The sequence below is a fragment of the Phyllostomus discolor genome, chromosome 4, assembly GCF_004126475.2.
Source record: "Phyllostomus discolor isolate MPI-MPIP mPhyDis1 chromosome 4, mPhyDis1.pri.v3, whole genome shotgun sequence".
NCBI lineage: Eukaryota > Metazoa > Chordata > Mammalia > Chiroptera > Phyllostomidae > Phyllostomus > Phyllostomus discolor.
The window spans coordinates 152,601,848-152,623,922 of NC_040906.2; the positions used below are offsets into that span (position 1 = coordinate 152,601,848).

Genomic DNA, 22,075 nt, shown 5'->3' on the forward strand with positions numbered 1-22,075 from the left:
CTCATTAAGTTTTTTAAAATTAAAAACATTTTAAACAATAACTCTATGTGTCAAAATGAGAATACTTTGGATATACCGAGTTGACTAAAATATGTTACTGAAATTATTTTCATCTGTGGCTTTTTACTGTGTTAATGTAACTGCTAAAAATGTAAAGGTACTTTCCTGGCTTGCATCGTATTTCCATCCAACAACGCCACTCTGGTATACACAGAAGTTGAACACAGGCATACCCTATGCCCAGCAATTCCACTTCTAGGCATACATACATGAAATAGGACTCTCAGGTGGTCAACCAAAGGATGGTCTTAAAATGTTCACAGTAGCACTCTACTGAGTAGTAATGTACCAGAGCTGTGGTTTCTTGGTGTAGCTATTATCTATAATAGTCAGAGTCACATAACATATCTTTGTTCAATTAATGAATAACCGGGTAGCTGTTGGCATCCTATCTCTTTGAACTGGCGGAGAGAGATGGACCTTAAAGTAAAGGGATTTTTTTGTGCTATAGGAAAATACTCCAGTAGATATCTCCTCTGGAGGTAGAGGATAAATACCTACTGACAGCATAAATGGATTACCTTCCTTTTGTGGCAGACAACACATTAAACAAACTCCTTACTCCAAATGTTCCATTCCTTTTTATTACAAATTATTGCTCACTATAAACAACATCCTTGCGTATATACTTTCACTGACTTGCCCAGTGTCTCCTCATGGCAAATTCGTAGGAAAAGAGAATGCACAGTTTATGTTTTGGTACCTGTTTGCAATCAGAGGCACCCTTAAGTTTAGAGTAGCTTCTGGAATGCCCACAGGCACTAACACACCCCATCCAGGGAAGGGAAGCCCCAGTCCCTTGGCAGCATGGCGGCTTGGTAGTGCACCGGCCCTGACCACCTTCCTAGTCTTCATATCCTGTGGCTCAGGATGCTGTGGGAAGACCAGCCAGAAAATGAGAACATGCACCATGGTTATGTCTTTAGAAGTCCCAAGTCTCTGAACTGCCAATAAAATAATAACACCTATTTATGAAGAAGCTTTGCAAAATATAGATACAAGAATGAAAATTATGTAGCATTCCTTATCAAAAAGTTGCATTAAACCAGCTCAGACTGAGATGAAAGAATGGATTTGCCAGAGAAGAAGTCCCCCAGAGCTAGGCAGTGTCCCACACTCGCATCTCCCTACCACCACTGAGCTCTTCTCTACAGCCCAGGGGACAAACTAAACCCATATGCCTACACACTTGCTTCCCAGTGGGAACTTCCTTTTTGACTGTAGAGGAAATAAATTGCTTCACTTTGGCACCTTCTATCTTCTCGAAAACTCCTTCAAATCTTGTGATGCTAGCAGGAGCTGTTGTTCCCCTGGACACAGGGATAGATGTGTAACACATAGCAGTGATTGTGTCAGCAATGGACCTGAAGTCCAAGCAGGGCTAAGTAGGAATTTCCTTGAAATGACCCTTTCAGAGCACAAGAGAGTGGAGAGAGAGAATGAAGATAAAATGCAGAATGATGAGGAAACAAGCTGTGTGGGGAGAGAGATTGGTTCTGGAGTTTTTTCAGCTAGCTTTACCTATGTTCTTTCTAGAAAATGGCATGCAACTTGCTTCTATCAAAGCTTCAGTGGCTTATCAATCCAGTGTGAATTAGCATCCCTAGATCCTCAGTTGACCTTATTTTGTGCAACTTGCCTTCTTATCCACTACCCTGAAGCACATGAGATTTCTGTTAGCTTTCTGAAATCACCGAATTCATGCCTACCTGTGGGTCCTTACCCCAAGCCTTCCCTCAGCTTCTCTCTCAAAAGCCACCTGAGTCTTGCATGACTGTCTCTTTTTTTTCAAAACTAGGGTCACTTCCATAAAAATCACCCAATGAAAATAGCCACTTCATCACTGTGTATCACATCACCTTTTTTTTTTCTTCCCTGCAAAAAAACTTTATTTTTCCATTTGGTCCAATGCATGGGAGAGGATTCCACAGTAGTTTAAAGGGTGTCTAGTGGTTTCAGGGGGAGGCTCAAGCAAAAACCAGATACCAGCGAAGTGCAGAGGGACCCCTCAAAGGCCTCCGGGCTCTAAAGACTTCCTAGGGCAAACCAGCCTGCAGATGTTATTCAGGTGGTCTCCCATCTTCTTGATGAGAGTTACTTCCTCTTCCAGGAAATGGTTCTCCAGGAAGTCACAGAAATGAGTATCTGTGTGGGCAGAACCCAGGGCATGCAGATCCAAAAGGGCCTGGTTTGCCCTAGGGTTCGGGTTCTTCTCCAAGGCCATGGCTGCTCCTATGGAATCCTGAGTTTTACTCCACTCACCTTGGGAAGGCTTCACCATGTCTTGAAAGAGAATGCAGCCACCACACTGGTTTTGCAGCTTTAAGAGACGCTCAGCGCCCTCACAGTTCTCCTTAGCCAAATATTGGAAGAAGTGGCCCACACCCTGTTGAGCCACATCACTACAGTCAATACAGAAACCCAGAGATAGGTAGGTGTAGGCAGCCCACAGATGCAGGATGGCCAGGTGGTTGACAGTAGCCTCTACCTCGGTGGAATAATTCTGATGAATTTAGGAGTTCATAGTTGTTTGGCAATGAAGAATTAAGGTTAAAAAAAAACAGACTTGGCTGATCTTGGAGGCTGAGGATGACTGATGTGGTCCCACAGGTTGTGACTAGAAAAGAAATTGGAGGGCAGTTGGAATTAAGGGGCACCCCTAGTCTGTTCCGTCCCAGTCCTGCTGAAGCAAGAGACTGATCCCAGGACCACTGATGATGCTCTTGCATCACCTATTTGAGACTGATTGCATAGCATTTATCAAAGTCTGATAGTATTAATTTATGTATTGGTTAGTTTGTTATTTTCCCCCATGTGACCAGGAGTTCCATTAAGGTAATTCCTAGCACAGGGTAAACATTCAATTGATAGTTATTGAATGAGAGAGCAACAATAATAATACCACCCAAAATTTACTTCAGTTTGTTATGTGTCAGATACTGTTTTAGAGAGTTGATGGATTAATGAATGAAATCTTTGCAATGGTCATATATGAGATTAATACTTTTATTTTCCCCATTTTACAGATTATACTACAAAGATGTTGAAACCCTCACAGAACAATCTTTTGAGCATAATAATCACATTTGAATACTTTTAACACTTCATATGTTGATTAGTGGAGAGGAACATATGTGAATAAATAGGACAGAGAACAGTGAGAAAGAGCCAGGACATGCCTATTGCTCTGAATATTAAGGAAAAAAAAACACAAAAGGGTAGAAAGACAAAGAAAGGTGTAAATAAAGGATATTAGTTTGCAAGGCCTGTCATAAACTACCGCAGTCTAGGAGACAACAAAAGTTTGTTTTCTCACAGTTCTGGAGTCTAGAAATCCAAGGTCAGGACATTGGTAAACTTGGAATCTTCTGTGGTCTCTCTCCTTGGCTGGTAGATGGGCTGTTCTGACTGTGTCCTTCCATGGCCGTCTTTCACTCTGTGAGGTCTGTGTCCTGATCTCTCCTTACAGGACACCGATCAGACTGGGTTAGGGCCCACCCAGATGATCTCATTTTATCTCATGTCTTTAAAGTTCCTGTCTCCAAATATAGTGACATTCTGAGTCACTGAGGGTTAAGACTTCAACATATAAAATTGGAAAGGATACAATTTAGTTTCTAACAGGCAAAATCAGGAATGTGTAAAAGTTAGTAAAGATACATGGACTCAAGGAGAGAGAGACAGCTGGAGCGTAAAGCACAAGGTATAAAAGAAATTCTTGCATAGCTACAATATATTAATGCAGGACACAAAGTTTAAAAAAGGATCCAGCAAAAACACAATAAAATAAATCAATGGGCTCAGTAAATAAATTTGTTTATAAAATTGAATAGTTGTATAAAATTATAAGATAGAATACATAAACTATTAACACAGAAACAATGGAGCAGTTGAGAGATAAAAAAATAAAAATGGATAAAAAGAAGGAAAGGAATGAAAAAGAAAAAATAGTAATCCAGTTCTACAAAACACTGGTTTATGTTGGATTTTGTTTCTGTTGTGTGTTGGAAGATGACCTGTCATTTTGTGAAGTCGGGTAGTGGAGCTTCTGGTTTCTATGACTCAAGCCTTTACCAATTTGAAATATTAAAGAAGGCAATGCTGATATTGGAAATATGGAGAGAGAGTCAGGAATACTTTTCTCTATGACAGCACTGATCTGTGTCATAAGAGAAACTATATCAGCAGCATTTTATAAAGCTTCAGGGGGCTTTAAAAAGCAAAGAAAGTGAGATTGGGTTCGCTGGAATCCGACAGCAGGTTTAACAGGAGATACTGTTCTGCTACAACTCTCGCCAAGGGAGTTCAGTTTCAACAGTGCTAATCTTTCCATAGTGGCATAAGTTTAAATTTTGTGCCCCTAAGGAAAAATTTCCAAAGTAATTCCTGTTGAACTTGCCTCCCAGAAAACCTTAATTTTGTGCACTATCTAGGTACCCCACGTGCCACTCCAAAGGCGGCTGTAGCTCCGTCTCCACTTGTTGAAAGCAGATCATTTGATATTTCAGATGCCAAATTCTCTCTTCCAACATGATTAAATAAAGTTGCTGCTGTTTCGTAAAACTTATGGCATGGGCTTTCAAGGCCAAATTATTCTTTATTTATTCTTATTTTAATGTAATTTTGCTTTCTTTGTTCTCTGGCTTCTGGTATTGCAGATGACTATGATGCTTTCATATAGAACTCCAGGTTTTATTTATTTTAGCTGCATTGAAATCCATCAATCTGATCATTTTTACTTTATGATTTTCCCAAAATTATACATATCTTTCTTTTCTGGCTATGCAGATAAAAATAGTGTAACAGCTAAATGGTCCTCGAATAAAAGAATAATAATTTACTATATAATCTTTCATTTATTTAAAAATGAGACTAGATTTGTTTTAGTTCCAGTTTAGAAAGCATTTTGGATATCATCTATTTATTGCATATACCAGTGTTTATTTACTTAGAGTCCCTGGATCATCTGTGTCGGGATCACTCGAAGTGCTCTGAGAAATAGAGAATTCAGGGACCTATCCCTATCTACTGAACCAACATCCCATGCAATGTTGATAATTATTAAATTTTGAGAACAACTGGTACAAACTTCAAATGCAAGAACTAAAACTAAGTCCAAATAAATCACCCTTCTCAGCTATCAAATAGAAATTTCATGTATTGGGTTGGCCAAAAAGTTTTTCTTTTTTTCTGTAAGGTGGCTCTAGTAGCACTTAGTTGTCTGTAACTTTATTTGAAACAATTTTGTTAGACTGTATTTTGACAGCTGTAATAGCATACATTAAAAAAACATCAAAGCAGATCAATTTTAGTGTTGCCATTTTAATATTTAAGGTAGAGGAAAATACACATTTTTTGCATATTATGATTTATTATTTCAAGAAAGGTAAAGATGCAACTGAAACACAAGAAAAGATTTGTGCAGTGTATGGAGAAGGTGTTGTAAATGATCCAATGTGTCAAAAGTAATTTGTGAAGTTTCATGCTGGAGATTTCTTGCTGGACCATGGTCCAAAGTTGGGTAGACCAGTTGAAGTTGATAGCAATCAAATTGAGACATTAAATGAGAACAATCAATATCATACCACACAGGAGACAGCCAACATACTCAAAGTATCCAAATCAATAAAATTATTGGCGAAAACGAAAAATGTATATTTTATTTTAAGGAAAAAACTAAACAAACTTTTTAGCTATTCTAATATCTAAAAAAGTATTTTTGTCTCTTTAAAAATTCCTTGGTATGATTTTCAACTTTACATTTATCTTCTTTTCTCATGATCATGTGAAAGGTTTATTTTTCTTTTTTGTTTTAGAGACTTCCACATGGTAATGTCAATATAATGAACCTCAAATACATTCATTACTTTCACTCAGTATGTTCATTCAAGCAGTAAAGCACTTCATGTCTGACCGTGGTCTTGACTGAAGCGGAGGCTGGTCTGTGCAGTGCGCCTGGGCACGCTGGGCGGGCGGGCTCTGGACCTCTGAGGGAAGCCTGCTCCACTCTACATGGCCTCCAACGCCTGCATACATTCCTTCTCCTCTCAAAACTCAGTGATGTTGGGGAAGTATAATTAAAACCACAATCTTCTCCCAATCCAGAAATCTCATCCACAAAAGTGGTAAAGAAAAATGTTATTCATTTTTATTACTTATTTTTATTATTATTTTATTTTTAATTTACTTTTACTCTGAAAAAGCATTAAACGAGAATGTAACACCAATCACAGGAAATCACTAAGAGATTGCCCAAACAGAGAGAAATCTCACCCTCTTAAGCACATACACCCAATTCTACATATTTTCAAGATAAACAATAACTAGTCCTCAAGTAATAGGACTTGATAGCATTGTTCTTTGGTCACACACAGTTCATCCTAATTTAAACAAGTAATTGGCATGATCTGTGTTAACTGATTGGCTTTATCCGAAGGAAAGACAAACCCCATATCTTTATGTCAGGAGGTAGTTTTGCAACTTGGAGCAAGGTGCCCACTGCAGCCAGGCTCCTGCCCTCCTGCAGAGACTGGAGATGGAAGCACTCTCTCCTTTTGCCTTCAATGTTTACATTTCCTACAGAAAAGCATTCCTGGGTCTTGAAGATGACAAAAGGCCAACCTGGTTTTCAAAAGGACATACTGCATATATGTTTCCGAGGGGAAAAATACTGACAACTTCAAGTTCCCTAAAGTAAATGCTCTATGGGAAAGGGAGGAGAGAACGATCTTTGCCCATTTCTAACAGGAAGAATTATTATTTTTAATTGTATTGCTTCTTACAGCAGCTACCACTCTTAAATGGGAATTCTTTTAAAGACTGATGATACTGAGGCATCATCAGATAAAGGCTTTTGGGTTCTCTTTGCACTTGTATCAGTGGCTTTAATATATACAAATTTTCTCACTCACTTCCACTATGACTCAGGGTCTATGTTTATAGGACAAGTGAGTATGATTATCAGCAGTCATCAGTTTGTAATGCTACACATAGCACTCAGGGGAACAATTGCATTTATAAACTTGCTTCCTAATTCTGTCATAACACCATAGAAATAGAAGTATACATTACTGATGTTCAGTTATACATAGAAATGCATATTACTGATGTTCATTTAGCTCTTGACTTTTAGTCACCAGTTTTGAACTTTAAGCTGAACCAAGAAATGTGTATTCAGTATTGGAAACCACAAATGTTTGCTAGGAGATTCTGTTCATAAAGGGGCACTCACACTGGTATTTTACTCCAAGGGTGCTCAATATGGACATACCCAGGGCCCTCTGGACTCTTTTTTGGTGGTTATGCTTGAATCGTTTGCCTTCTACGGAAGTGAGTTACTTGTGTAAGTGTTATTGCCAGTGTATTCCTTTGACATTCTGCGCATCGCTTTCTTGCTCCACTCCAATGTCTATCTCCTGAAAAAATGAGCAGTATGAACTGGTTGGGCCAGAGGGGACTGTTCCTGATTAGCAAGAGGCAGAGGGATAAGAAGGGGCCCCATTTGAATCAAGATGTTTACTCTTTAATGGTCGGTTCCCAAGGAGTTGAAGAGATAGTTCTTGGGCTTCAGTCAAAGAAAAGAATAACACAGCTGCCCTCAGCAAGGGGGAATTCCAGCATAATGGATTGGCAATGGAAACAGTTTAAACCAATATAAATATAATAGCCACCCACTGAGAGGCAATTTACACGCACCAGGCCAGCATTACAGTGGTGTGCTTGGCCAGTGTAATACACACAAGAGTATTTATTGGTCTGGATACAAGGCAACTGGGGTGGGGGGGCAAACGGAGAGTGAGGGGGCTAGATTAGTCCAAGTGGCATACTGAACCTCAAACTCCTGCTTCAGGGGCACGTCTGCTTTTTGTGCCACCTAGGGAAGGACAGCCCTCCTGTCTCCCTCTTTGAGAAGCACCTTTCTTTTTTTTTTAATGCCAAGCTGGCCTTGGTTCCACTTCTGGTGTGCTCCAACACAGCTAAAAGGCTCCGGATCTTTTACCCTCCCACCCTGCTTCAGTGAAAATATGGGGTTAAATTAGAGCTGGTCAAGAAGAGCAACAGGACCTGGGCTCCGGAGCTGGGCTCTCTGGGTACCTTCCAAGCATTCCTAGGGTGGCTGCATGACCCTGGGCAAATTCCTTAACCTCTCTAACACTTATGTGAATTGTCTGTAAAACAGGGGTGATGACAATGTTTTCCCCTTCTACTTCTTGTGAGTATTCAAGGAGATATCTGAGTGAAAGCACTTTCTTTATTCCAAGCCCAGGATGAGTACTCCTTAACTGTTAGCCATCATCACCAGGGATTTCTGTGTTCTCTTTCTGCTCCTAATGTCTGTGATTTTTATAATGTTCTGTCATTTCAATTTGTAGTCAGGTTTTACCATTGAAGGGAATTTGTTCTACTTGGTAATTATATTTTCTGGCCTTATATTTCTGGAAAGAAAATGTAATTTTATACTTTTAATTCTAAACCCATTAAGCATTGATTCTGAAAAGCTCCTCCTTTCCCATCGTGAATTCCATCAAATTTGCAGATGTGAAGAGGCCCCTGGACTTCAGGAGCTGCCTGGACTGCAGTTATGTTTGCTCATAAGCAAGGGTGTAGATCTTAAAAGTTGCAAAATGTTCACCAGGACCATTCTGTGCGTGAATCTACATGAACTGGGAGCTGGAAGAGAAATATATCTCATTAAATCTAAGAATTTCTTTGCCTAACCTACTACTCAGTCAGTGAATGACTCAAGAGAAATCAGTATGAAGTATTTTTATAGTTGTCATCAGTGTCACAGTGGATGGGGGAAAACGAGAAGGTGGACATAGGAAACCTGATCTCATACATCAAAGAGAAGCATGAACATGATTTATGTTTTGCTTCCCAGAATGAAATGAGATAGAGATGTGTTGCTGTCTGTAGCACAGAACATGCTAAAAATGCAAAGGGTATATATTTTTTAAAAAGATGTAGGCTCCCTGTATATTCCAGAAAATGAAAAAAGCTTATTTTATTCCATTATCATTAAAGTTAAAATGATCTTTTAAAAACATTATTATTATATTCAAAATTAAATATTGCCAACATGAAATCTCTACAGCACATACTTCTAGGGTCTCTTTAATACAGATTTTCATTTTTGTAAACAAAGTGAGGTAAGACAGAGCTCAGTATAGGATAGTCTTAGAAAAGCAATTTGGGGTGTGATGTTAGCCTTTTAGTGACTAGAGCATAAACAATGCTATTCCTTCACCTGTGTTACTCAAACATTTTTGTGGTGCCTGATGAGTACCTCAGAACTCTGATCATCTTCAACACCTTTTTGGGGAGAGTGACTGGTTAATTTTAAATAAACTTCCTCCATGTCATTTATTCTCAATGTTTGCATGGACATGTCATGCAACTAGGAAGGATATTATAATACATTTCAATTCCCCTTTTACTCGTGTGAATTAATTTTACATTAATGAGAATTTGCTACTAAAGAACATTTGTCATTCTGTGAGTGGTAATCACTGTCTGTTTTTAAGGGATGGCCCCTCATCCATCTGTACACGATGCACCTCATATTTTTGAAAATAAGGACATGGAAGAAATGTTCTGATGCTATACACTACCCGTGGAGACATTTTATTTAAAAATTATAAAACCCAAAGACACACTATGTATATTTATGTATGTGTTGTGGGTATTCATTTAACAGCTGTTTGTATAAAGTGTTTCTTTGTAAGACTCGATTAAGCAATTGGAAGCACCAGGGAAACAATTCACCTTTTCTGCACAAAAAATCTCAGCAGCACAGTGAAGTTCTTTGTTGAGAAGTCATAGTGTGATTCCCCACAGGGCTCACATGCGTATTTGTGGGACAGACACTGGGCTAACTTTTTATTTCAGCACCACGATCAGAGAAAAGATTCTTCTCTGAAAATATGTGTGTGCGCCTGGGGACAGGGGTGGGGGAAGAGGTGGAATGTCAAACCCTGATGATTAGAGCTCTTTGTCCTGCAAAAACAATGAGCTGATGAAGTTAAAAACTTTTCCATAAAGGTGCTTTTACTTTCATTTGACTGTATAGTCTAAATACAATCCTTAATGATATTTAATTCAGTCAAATTATGTGAAAATGTTTATAGGACACAATTACACAGTAACTTACTTTCAAGTGACTCAGTTTAGAAGATTATAACCTTTCTAAACATTTGTAATATTTTGGGAAACTGAGTCACTAAAATAAAGGCTCAGTTAGAAAAGAAATCCCTAACTGGCCAAATTATTAATTACGATAACACTGTCACTAATTTGGAGAGAATATCAGCAGGTTTGCTTGTAGTTTTAGCTTCTACAGATAAATTCCGGCCTAATTTTTTTACATGTTATAGTTTCCACACTATCTTCTAAATTTCACGTTCTCTTACTTAAGGGGATGTTTGTTTAGGTCCAGAATCTGTAAAACATCACTAGTCCTGTTTCAATACATTATAAAAATCTAGGTTAGGACACTATTTCATGCATTGTCACTCAGAATCTTCTTGGAGACATTTGGAGAGAAGTGTAGTCTTTATTTTAAAGCCGGTGTGATCTGAGCTATAGAAATAAAGAGGTTAAAAGTGGTCCAGATGTGATATGACTATGCTATTTACCATCATCTTGGTAACTGACAAATGATTGGCAGCAACTTGACAATGACATGATTTCCCTAATGTGTTGATAAGGGGTAATTCTGAATAAAAAAGACTTTCTGGGTTTGTGATGCCTGTATGATAGAGCTAATAATAATAAAGAAACCTGTTAGTGCAACTTTCATTGAAAGAAAATTTACAAAATAAATGGGATGAAGAATCATTGTCTTGGAAGATATTGTTTTAAATTATTTTATTTCTTTTACTCTGCATTTTTTACAACCTACTCTTTAACTTAAAATAATTTTAGGGCCAAAAAAGTACAATTAAAAATGTGAGACAATCAAAAATTTTTCAAAGGATCAGAAAGACCAAGTAGATGTCAACGGGTATAAGTGAATTACTGTTGCTGGGCCCTCAAAATGGCTCTAAGTATTTTTCTAGCAGGAAAGGCATAAAGATTAAATACACTGGTTGATACATTTCTTTTTTCTTGCCTGATGAAAGAAAATAAACACATTCCTCTGTAGAAACAAAATCTTTCTTGGGATCAAATTTTCAGAGAAATTTATCCTATGGTTCCTTATCTAAGTGGGTCTGAATAACATAATAGACAATGTGGGCAAGAAACAAAAATACTGTTCAAATGGACAGTTCTGCTATTGATTCACTTTACAAGCTGAGAACATAACATTAAATTGTACTCGGTGAAGCCCTTTCTGCAGGGAATAAGAGGCAATGGCCAAGGTATTCCACTTTCTAATGATTAAACTTGATGGTGAGGATAGCACCTGGAGAATATAGAGGGGACAGTTAACATGCCCATTATACTGCCTCCAACATCACAGGTCTTACGAGAGGCTTTGGTCTGTGCTGGGTGGCTGTTACTCATGACTGAATTATCACAGGTTCCTGCAGTGCAGGCAGGTCTATGTTGTGTGCTAAACTGAAAAACTTATGTAGTTAAGAAGGAAAAGTGGTTCCTCAATTGAGAAAGTTTAAGAGAGAAACTTACATCCTTGCCCAGACTGCAGGTCAACTTGATCATCTTCAGTTGTGGGAACAGGGTTACCTAAAAGTGGTGCCCATCTTTTTCAGAAAGAGAAGTGTTTTATCTTGTAAAGCTTTTCCAACAACAATTGGCCAAATCTCTGTGTTGAGGACTGCATTGTAGAGACAAGATGGCTTCAGGATGAAACATATTTATGGTGAGTGTTATCAAAGACTTCTAGTCTATTGTGGGTGAAAAGTCTTTTGATAGTCCCTCTGTGATGTTGAATAGTAAGTAAATTATTGATATAAGTGGCAGAGGATGTGAAACTAACTTTACATTTTATACTACTGATGCTGAGTGTTGAAGTACAGTGGATGAAGAGACAATGTCTTGGAAATCAGAGGAATTTTGAATCCCGGCTCTTCCTCCATCTTCTTTTCTGATTGTATACAGTTTTATCATTCTAAACTTCCACTTTTTTAATGAAAAAATGTACACGGTTGTAGGCTGAAATTTATTTATTTATTTATTTATTTTTAAAGATTTAATTTATTTATTTTTAGAGAGGGAAGGGAGGGAGAAAGAGAGAGAGAAACATCAATGTGAGGTTGCTGGGGGCCGTGGCCTGCAACCCAAGAATGTGCCCTGATTGGGAATCGAACCTGCAATGCTTTGGTTCGCATCCCGCACTCAATCCACTGAGCTACACCAGCCAGGGTGAAATTTAAAGTGAAAATATGTGTACAGAGATTATCCATAGCCAAGAGTTATTATTTCCTAACCCCTCATCTCATTTGACAGGTACCGGTAACTTACTTTTCAAGACCAAGACAATAAGGCTGAGAAAAGAAAGCATCAAGACAGCTGGTTACACAGCTTACCATTGAACATGACTATTTCCCCTCCTTACTCTATCATTTCAGAGCACCAGTTGTGTACTGGAAATAGTCACACAAACGCTTGAGTCTTTTTTTTTAATCCTATGGTACATGCTAAAATCCTATACCAATGTTTCTCAAAGTTTGGATCCTAAATCAACTACCTCAGAAGCACTGAGGGAGTCCATCAATACCTGATACATCTTTTCACTAACTCAGACCTACTGATTTTAAACTTTTGGTTCCCAGGAATCTGAATCCTTAAACAAGTGCCCTTCAGCTTAAGAATATCTGTAGTTAGCTAAGAAATGTCTTAATTGCAACTCCTGGGAGTAAACTCTATAGGGCAATACCATTAATAACCCTAATCTCCTCCCCTCCATGGCCACAAAAACCTACATCCTGTAATTGCAGTGGGTAGCATCATCAGGAGACAGGTCATCTGTAGATGTCATCTTTAAACTCCACATGGAAGATTGTGTTTTCTAAACTTTTGTACCAATATATCACATCCACACACGCTTTTACAACATGATATTGACCTTTCTACACCAAGAGATGAGATCTGTGTGCATTCCCCCTTGAGTCTGCTACTACAGCAGAAATGACTCTACATGCCTTCTAAGGCTATTGTAAAGGGCGATGCCATTTCCTCTTCTTCCTCGTGGGATGCCTGTCCTTAGACCATAGCCCCATGCTGCTTGGAAAGCCTCCTATAGGTGCTCTGACCACAGCCCCAGGGAAAGTTCCAGTTTATCAGGTTCCATTTATTTCCAATTCCCACATCTTCAAGCCAACCCAGCTTATGCTAAGTGAGGAAGAGTGTGTGAGAAAAATAAATCCAATATTTGTGAATGAAATAAGTATTGCCATTGTTTTAAGCCACTGATCAGTTTGGGGGAAGTGCATTATGCATCAATAGATAAAAGGAATGCCCAAAGTGTAGGTGATTGTTTTTATGAGTCCTAATTGGTGATATTTTCTTCATTTTGTCCACTTCTGGTATATTTGGATCTGTGGTCAATTCATTCAATCAGAATGTGAAATTTCTCTTGTAAGTTTGGGACTTCATAAAGGCTAAATTGGGCAAATAATATTATGTGGTTCCTCTATAATCAAATAAGACGGTGACTAACTGTATATTCCACTCATAGAAAGAAACTATTAAACTGTGTAAAATAAAAGGGAGTATAGGATTGAATCTCACTGGTCAAGTATTAGGTAACTACATTAAAGAGTTTTGAAAGGTAATATCTAAGTGTATGAGAGAAAAATTGAAGATAAATTGGTGAGAACCATGTTGCCCAAGTGAAGCTAAACCCAGGTGCATTTGAAAGTCTCTTTTTAAGCCTCTCTAAAATAGCAATGCATTATTCTAAGGCCTGGGAAAATCCACACTGGGTCTGATATTTCCTGCCCTTAGGACCTTACATTTCAATGGAGGAGATAATAGGCAAATGCATACATATTTCTTTTAAAATTTTTTTTATTGTTCAATTACAGTTGTCCCCATTCCCCCCATTACTGTCCCCTGCCCTACCCACCCTCACTTCCCATATTCAATCTCCCCATTGTCTTTGTCCATGGGTCTTTTATACATGTTCCTTGACTTTGCCCTTCCCCTTCTTTCCCCTATTGCCCCCCTCCTCCCTCCCCTCTGGTCATTGTCAGTTTGTTCTTTATTTCCATGCTTCTTGTTCTATTTTGCTCACTTGTTTGTTTTGCTGATTAGGTTCCACTTGCAGGTGACATCATATGGTATTTGTCTTTTACAATCTGGCTTATTTCATGTAGCATAATGCTCTCCAGTTCCATCTATGCTGTCTAAAAGGATAGGAGCTCATTCTTTCTTTCTGCGGAATAATAGTGCATTGTGTGAATGTACCACAGTTTTTTGATACACTCATTTACTGATGGGTACATCTAATTAAAAATCTTCCACATGGCTAAAGAAAACATATGCAAAATGAGAAAGGAGCCAACCATATGGGAGAATATATTTGCCAATGATACCCCAGGGAAGGGTTTGATCTCCAAAATATGTAAAGAACTCACATGACTCCACACCAGGAAGGCAAACAATCCAATTAAAAAATGGGCAAAGGACCTGAACAGACATTTCTCCACAGAGGACATGCAGAAGGCCCATAGACATATGAAAGGATGCTCAGCATCACCAGCTATCAGAGAGATGCAAATGAGATGAGATATCACTTCACACTGGTCAGAATGGCCATCATAAACAAACCAATAAGCAACAAGTGCTGGCAAGGTATGGAAAGGGGGAACCCTAGTACACCACTGGTGGGAATGCAGACTGGTGCAGCCATTGTAAAGAATAGTGTGGAATACCACAAAAAACTAAAAATGGAACTGCCTTTTGATCTGGCAATTCCACTGCTGGGATTATACCCTAAGAATCCTGAAACGCCAATTCAAAAGGCTCTATGAACCCCAATGTTCATATCAGCAAAATTTACAGTAGCTAAGTACTGGAAAGAGTCTAAGTGCATACATATTTCTATAAGAGTTTATGTTTAAGGAGGTCATAATATAGGTATGAGAATAAGGAAGAAAAATTCATGCCAACAGTGCAGATCAGGACCACAAAGTCTGGATGAGATTTGACAAAAAGATATTTTGTGATGAGGAAAAGATAAGTCATTGAAAGTTGTTTAAAACTGGGGAATGGATAGGCTAGGAAAGGCTAAAGTATGCAAGTCATGCTTAAGAAACATGTTTTTCATATGACTTAGAATGGGTTGGTCAGTTAATGGAGGATAGAGCTGTAAAAAGAAATCAAAGTCTTTCCTGATTTAAACAAATTGGCTTTGTTTTTCATGGGAAACCCAAATGTTTTAGAAGGTAGGGAAAGGAAATAAAATTTGTTTTAATGATGATAATCAAGCTAGTAGCACAAAATATAAATTAGTGACTTTGGAGACAGGAAAACCTTAAGAAACTCTGGCAATGGTTAAGTCAATAGAAGACTAAATTAGATAAATGGCCAGTAGAAGAATGAAAAGAATTAAATAGTGGCCAGAAGGGGAATGCAAAGAATAAAATAGATATAAAAGGTACTAAGGAGGTAGCTTTGACAGGGTCTGATGACTGATGGTCAGTCAGGGTTCAGTTTGTGGAAAGAAAGGGAATGGAAGGATGATAGTGACACCATTAACCAAAAATAGCTATTGACTGAGTGTCTTTGTTTGTTTGTGGATGTGGGTGAATAGGCTGTGTGTTTATCTCCCTGACCAGCTTGTGAGATCTTTGAAGACAGCATCCCTCAGTGCTTAGTATGTTATCATACACAATGTTCAGTATATAACTGCTGACTTTAATTTAAATGATGAAGAAGGGGAAGGAAGAATGAATGACCCTAACTTATGAAAAGACAGAAATATATCAGAAGTGTTACTTGCTAGAAATTTTACACATATGTGAGAGTTAATTTTTCCAAGAATGCTACGTAGTTAAGAATAATTATCTCTATTTTATAGATGATGAAACTAAAGTGCAAGCTGGCTATGTATAGTAATATGTCTAATAAGTAGGTAGTAATTAATTGGCAGAGTTGGCAATGGCATCCCTGTGCATCAGACTGAATAGATTATGTCTTTTCTCCCCTAGCATTTATACCTTTCTGCAAAATGATCCATCTCTGGTGATGTTCCAACACCTGTTCCTTGCAGGCCAGTGCACACACAAACTGAATGTTAAAGATGAAGAGTAACTTGGATTTAGCATCATTACTGTCTCTCTGATTATTAAATTACCTATTATGCTCCCTTTTGGTGGGTGGCACTGGGGCAATTAGAGCATTTTGTAGATTACAAATAGCTTCCATGTGCTTTTGTTCACAACCAATCCTGTCAAAGATTTCACTATCCCTCTGAGAATTCTTGAACAACAGAGGACATACCAAATACTACAACATTGTAGGAGACCATTCTGTGTGGCATGGGTCCAGCTCCCAGTGGAAAGCAAGGTCCAATGCACAGGACCCACACCCACAGATAGGTTCCCCCATGGGGAATCAGGCCTATATTGTACCTAGACTGCTATGAGACTTGCTTTTGCTAAAACTCCCTCACCCTGAATTGAGACAGTAAACATTTACTGCAAAGTAATTTTCTAAAATCCATGCTAAACCTTCAAAGGATGAGTGTAACCAGTTCAACCACTTTTCCCTCTGCATTTGCAATTATCCTTCTTCTGTGATGTGATTAGTGGCATTATCTCCTTTGTTTTCTGTAAAAAGTAACCACCTAAAGCGAACCTGTGTGTAGTAAATGAGGACCATCATGTAATGTGCAGAGAAACCCAATAATGGCCTGTCACAGCAAGGGTTGAGGCTTTTTCTCCCCTTGAGAGAAAAGCCATGCTGTCCGTTTTCCTCTACAGGACTCGGTAGTTCATGTGAATTTCTCGTGCCTCATTCACAATGTGGCAGACCCCATGAACCTGGGTCCGCATCACAACATATATTAACCTAATATTTGAAAAAGTCAGCACTCTCCAAGAGAACATGCTACTTAATAAATTAGATGAGGGGAAGTTCCAGTCAGGATGGTGGCATAGGTAAACACAGCTCACCACATCAAAATTACAACTAAAATATAGAACAACCAAACTCAGAACTGTCAGAAATTGAGTTGAATGGAAGTCTGATAACTATGGAATTAAAGCAATCCCATCCCATCCAAACTGGTAGGAGGGGAGGAGATGTGGGAAGAGCTGGTCCCACACCCACATGTGGTGGATGAAAATTTAGGAGGGATATCTTAAGAGTGAGGAGTCCCAGGCCCATATGAGGCACCCCAGCCTAGGCTTCCAGTGCCAGGAAGATAAATCCCCATAACTTCTGGCTGCAAAAATCAGTGGGGATTGAATTAGTAGAAGAAATTTCTGGAGTTCCAGGCAGTTTCAAGAACCTATACACAGACTTACTCAGAGTCACTCCCTTGGAGCTCCAGCCCCAGGGTAGCAGCTTGAAAGGCACCAATGGCATGCAGGGAGAAACTAAAGTGTCTGACATCAAGGTAAGAGCCAGGGAACAGGTTTCTCCCAAACAGAAGACGGGCAGAGGTCATTACCTCTTTTCTGAACCCTTCCCCCATAGAGCCACATAGCTGGCAGGTGGGTGCCATATCTGAGACTCCATCAACCTGGCTAACACTGTTTGCCCTGCCCTGGAGATCCCTAGAAACTCCATCTCATCCAACTTATGGACCCACCCAAGCTGCTTTTTCAAGTGAATGGTTGGTCTTGGCTCATGCTTCAGAACTTCTTAAACTCTCTCAAACAAATAAGAGTTGGCTTCAGTGAGCCCCCAACCCCTGCACCTCTTGCTAATGGCCCCAGGCCCGGCACTAGCAGCAACAAGCCTAGATTCACAGCTTGGCCTCTCCTGGGAATCTCCAAGCCCAGCACAAGTAGCAGCCATCTCAGATTGTTTTATAGTTCAGGCAGGGTGGCTCTGGGCAAAACACAGGTTGGGGCTGACTTTGTCTGCACCACCCAGGAAACCCCAGAGCCTCTGGACAGCTATAGGCCATGTAGGAGCACCACCACCCTGCCCACCCTGCCCCTGCTGCCAAAATGAGGAATCAAAGAAACATGGTCCAAATGAAAGAACAGATCAAAACTCCAGCATAAAAGAACTGAACTAAATGGAGATAAGCAATCTATCAGATGTTCAAAACACTGAGTTCACAGAGTTCCAAACACTGGTTATAAAGATACTCCAGGAACTTAGTGAGGGCCTCAACAGCATAAAAAGAACCAGTCAGAAATGAAGAATACACTAATTGAAACAAAAAACAGTTCACAGGGAAAAAAGAGTGGTGTGGATGAAGCTGACAATCAAATCAATGATTTGAAAAATAAGGAAGCAAAAAACAACCAATCAGAATGAGAAAGGAAAAGAATAAAAAAAAACAAGGACAGTGTAAGCTGCCTCTGGGACAACTTTAAGCATTCCGATGTTCATATCATAGGGTGCCAGAAGAAGAGAAAGAGCAAGAAATTGGAAATCTATTTGAAAAAATCATGAAAAAAAAAAAAAAAACTTCCCTAATTTGATAAAGGAAATAGACACGCAAGTCCAGGAGGCACAGAGAGTCCCAAACAAGATGGATACAAAGAGTCCTGCACCAAGACATATCATAATTAAAATGCCAAAGGTTGAAGATAAAGAAAGAATCTTAAAAGCAGCAAGAGAAAAGCAGTTAGTAACCTACAGGGGAGTTCCCATAAGACTGTCAACTGATTTCTCAAAAGAAACTTTGCAGGCTGAAAGGGATTGGCAAAAAATATTGAAAGTCATGGAAAGCAGGGACTGACAGCCAAGATTGCTCTACACAGCATAGATATTTAGAATTGAACGGCAGATATTTATTCTATTATAGAGCTTTCCAGACTAGAAAAAAACTAAAGGAGTTCATCATCACCAAACTGTTATTATATGAAATGTTAAAGGGAATTATATAAGAAAAAGAAGAAGATCAAAAGTATGAACAATAAAATGATAATAGATACATATCTATCAACAATTGAATCTAAAAATACAAACTAAGCAAACAAGAAGGACAGAGACAGAATCATGTGTATGGAAAGCATTTTGATGGTTGCCAGGTTGGAAGGGGTGATGAGGGAATGGTTGAAGAGGTTAAGAAATTAAAAATACAAATAGGTAGTTACAGAATAACCATGGGGCTGTAATGGTATAGGAAATGGAGTAGCCAAAGAACCTATATGTATGACCCATGAACATAAATAATGGTGTGGGGATTGCCTGAAGGAGTGGGGGTGCTGGTGGAGGGGTGCAAAGGGGGCGAATTGGGAAACTTTAACAGTATAATCAATAAGTATAATTTAAAAATATAAAAAATAAATTAGCTGAATGTTTTGCACAATAAAGGGACCACAATTGTATTTACTTGAAAATATGCAAAAAGAAAAATAAAAAAACTAAAAATATATGGCTTGGGTGCTTAGAATGAGAAATATTTCTGTTCTCTCATAGTGTACATACCTCCAAATATGCTGGTATATATTTTGTGGACAGACAATTGGAAGTCAGGGTTAGAAAGAAGTGGCAAAAACGAAACAAAATTGAAATAGACCACCAAAGAGTAGTGCTATTCATTGTAGAAGATAATGCTACAGTTGCTCTCTTTAAAAAGACATTTGATGATTTTTTTACATGTAGATTTTGTATAAAAGATGCATGTTTCTGGAACGCTTCTGTGTCCTATTCTAGTGGATGTTATTATCTTTTTTTTTAAAGATTTTATTTATTTGTTTTTTTAGAGAGGGAAGGGAGGGAGAGAGAGAGGGAGAGAGAGAGGGGGAGAGAGAGAGAGAGAGAGAGAGAGAGAGAGAGGGAGACATCAATGTGTGGTTGCTGGGGGTTCGGGCCTGCAACCCAGGAATGTACCCTGGCTGGGTATCGAACCTGGGACACTTTGGTTCCCAGCCTGCGCTCAATCCACTGAGTAGTGGATGTTATTATATTTATGGCTTTCTCAGATCAGAAATATTACAGGGGGCATTATAGACTGTTCATTTGTTTAATTAAAGACATACATATGCCTGGCAGGTAGACTTCAACATATTCTAAATAGACCTAGAATCCCAGGTATGTAACACCCTCTGGGTAAAATCAAACAAACTGTGTGCGAGGAAATGGGGCATAAAAATTCAATATTGCTGTCTAATATTGCTCTAATATTGCTCAATGTTTCCTTATTGAAACATTGATAATATCAGATCATAATGACTATACATCAAATATGTTTTCCACTGTGAGATATATATATATGTACATGTGTATGTGTATGTGTATATAGATAGATAAATCCCTAAAAGTCTAAAATCTTTGTCACTAGCTCATAAGATTTACCTTATTTATGGATAGGTTTATATGATTTTTTGAAAAAATATAACTATTGCTCTTATAACAACTACCAGATTATCACAATTTAGAACATACCATGACAAATACTACTCTGAAAATATATATTGAGCACATGAACATTTAGAGATGGTTCAGTGTAATGTAGTAAATCGTTATGTCATGGTGTTTCAAAACTTTCATACTTTCTGAGTCTGATTCTTCAGACTTAAGGAATACTAGTGCTTTTTTTGTTTTTATTACTTTTAAGGAGTGACTATTATATTACAACAAATAGGTAAAGCTATTTGAAGCCTTAGGAGGAAGGGAGGACTATAAATGGTTAATGCTTTTTTAAGGAAAAGGTTGTTCTTGGTTTGAACAAGCAAGTTATTGATGGCTACTTATTATCTGGGGAAAACCTGAAATTTTTATTAGCATTTGTTTGGTAATGTATAACTTTACATTGTTATCAACACAATAACTATGATTTGTTGCACTTTATGTATATGACACTTCATGTATGTCATAGGGTTTCCTCACAATTACCCTCTGGAGTGGGCAGAAGGGGAGGAAACTGACATCAAAAGAGTCCACTTTCTGGCCTGAGGTCACACACATCTAAGAATCCGAGTTGAAATGGGAGTCCAGAATGTCAATTCCACTCTTCTAGGTTGCTTTACACGGTATTAGTTTGTTTGTTTTTTTAAGTATATAAATTGTTGGTCTTTCTACAAGTTAATACAATCTGTTGGCTTTAAGTCTACAATGATTTTTTTAGGAGGCTGATGCTTCACAACACTTTTTATGGTGTGTTTTCTTGTTTCAGGCATTTTAATTACAGATCACATTACTTTTGAATCCAAAAAGGATTTACATAAAAGGAAGTATAAACTAAGACACTATCTTTTCAGAAGGACATAAAGCTTGTCATTTATCCAAGCACTATATTTCACTGCTTTAGGAAATATTAAAATTCTTAAGGGGATATTTTCACTGACTTTGGAGTGCATAAGAAAAATAGTATCTCACACAAAATCTGAAATTTACATAGGTGAAATTTAATTGTTACTAAAAAATGGAAGTTAATAGCTTCTTCAATTTTATCAAATTTTACCATTTTGAGGATTTTAGGTCTTTTTTTTTAACAAAAGTATATGTATGAAGACATTTAATACTCCAGGAAGATAAATTGATATAATGACAAAGTATTAGTAACTTTTCTATCAGTTGTTTTTTTCTGTAATATAAATCTAAATCATAAATTCTTTAATACACTCATAGTAAGCTTTGAGATACAGTTATTTTCCAGTGATTTTGATCTATGAAGTTAGTCATAATATACACAGGGGTACCTTGGAACTTGTTGTTAATTCATTCTGACCAGTGGTGGAAAAGTGACGATTGATGAGGCATTTTCTCTTGCAGGGTGGCATTATGACTCATACAAGCTCCAGCAAGTGCTGTGAGTGCTGAGTGCTGAAACATTTTTTTGTCATTAAAATGCGATGAGTACCAGGTTTGACGAGTTCGGAAGCCAACGGGTACAGACGTATGGTTATACTTTAAAGTTTTAAATATCAATTAAAGAAAATGTTGAAGACAGATGAAAGGAAAAGGAAAAATAATGTAT

The 22,075-nt window shown here is 38.2% G+C and overlaps 1 pseudogene; it reads right to left on the reverse strand.

Moving 5' to 3' along the window:
• Nucleotides 1-2,068: 2,068 nt before the first annotated feature.
• Nucleotides 2,069-2,584, reverse strand: LOC114495049 (annotated as a pseudogene).
• Between the last annotated feature and the right edge of the window lie 19,491 nt (nt 2,585-22,075).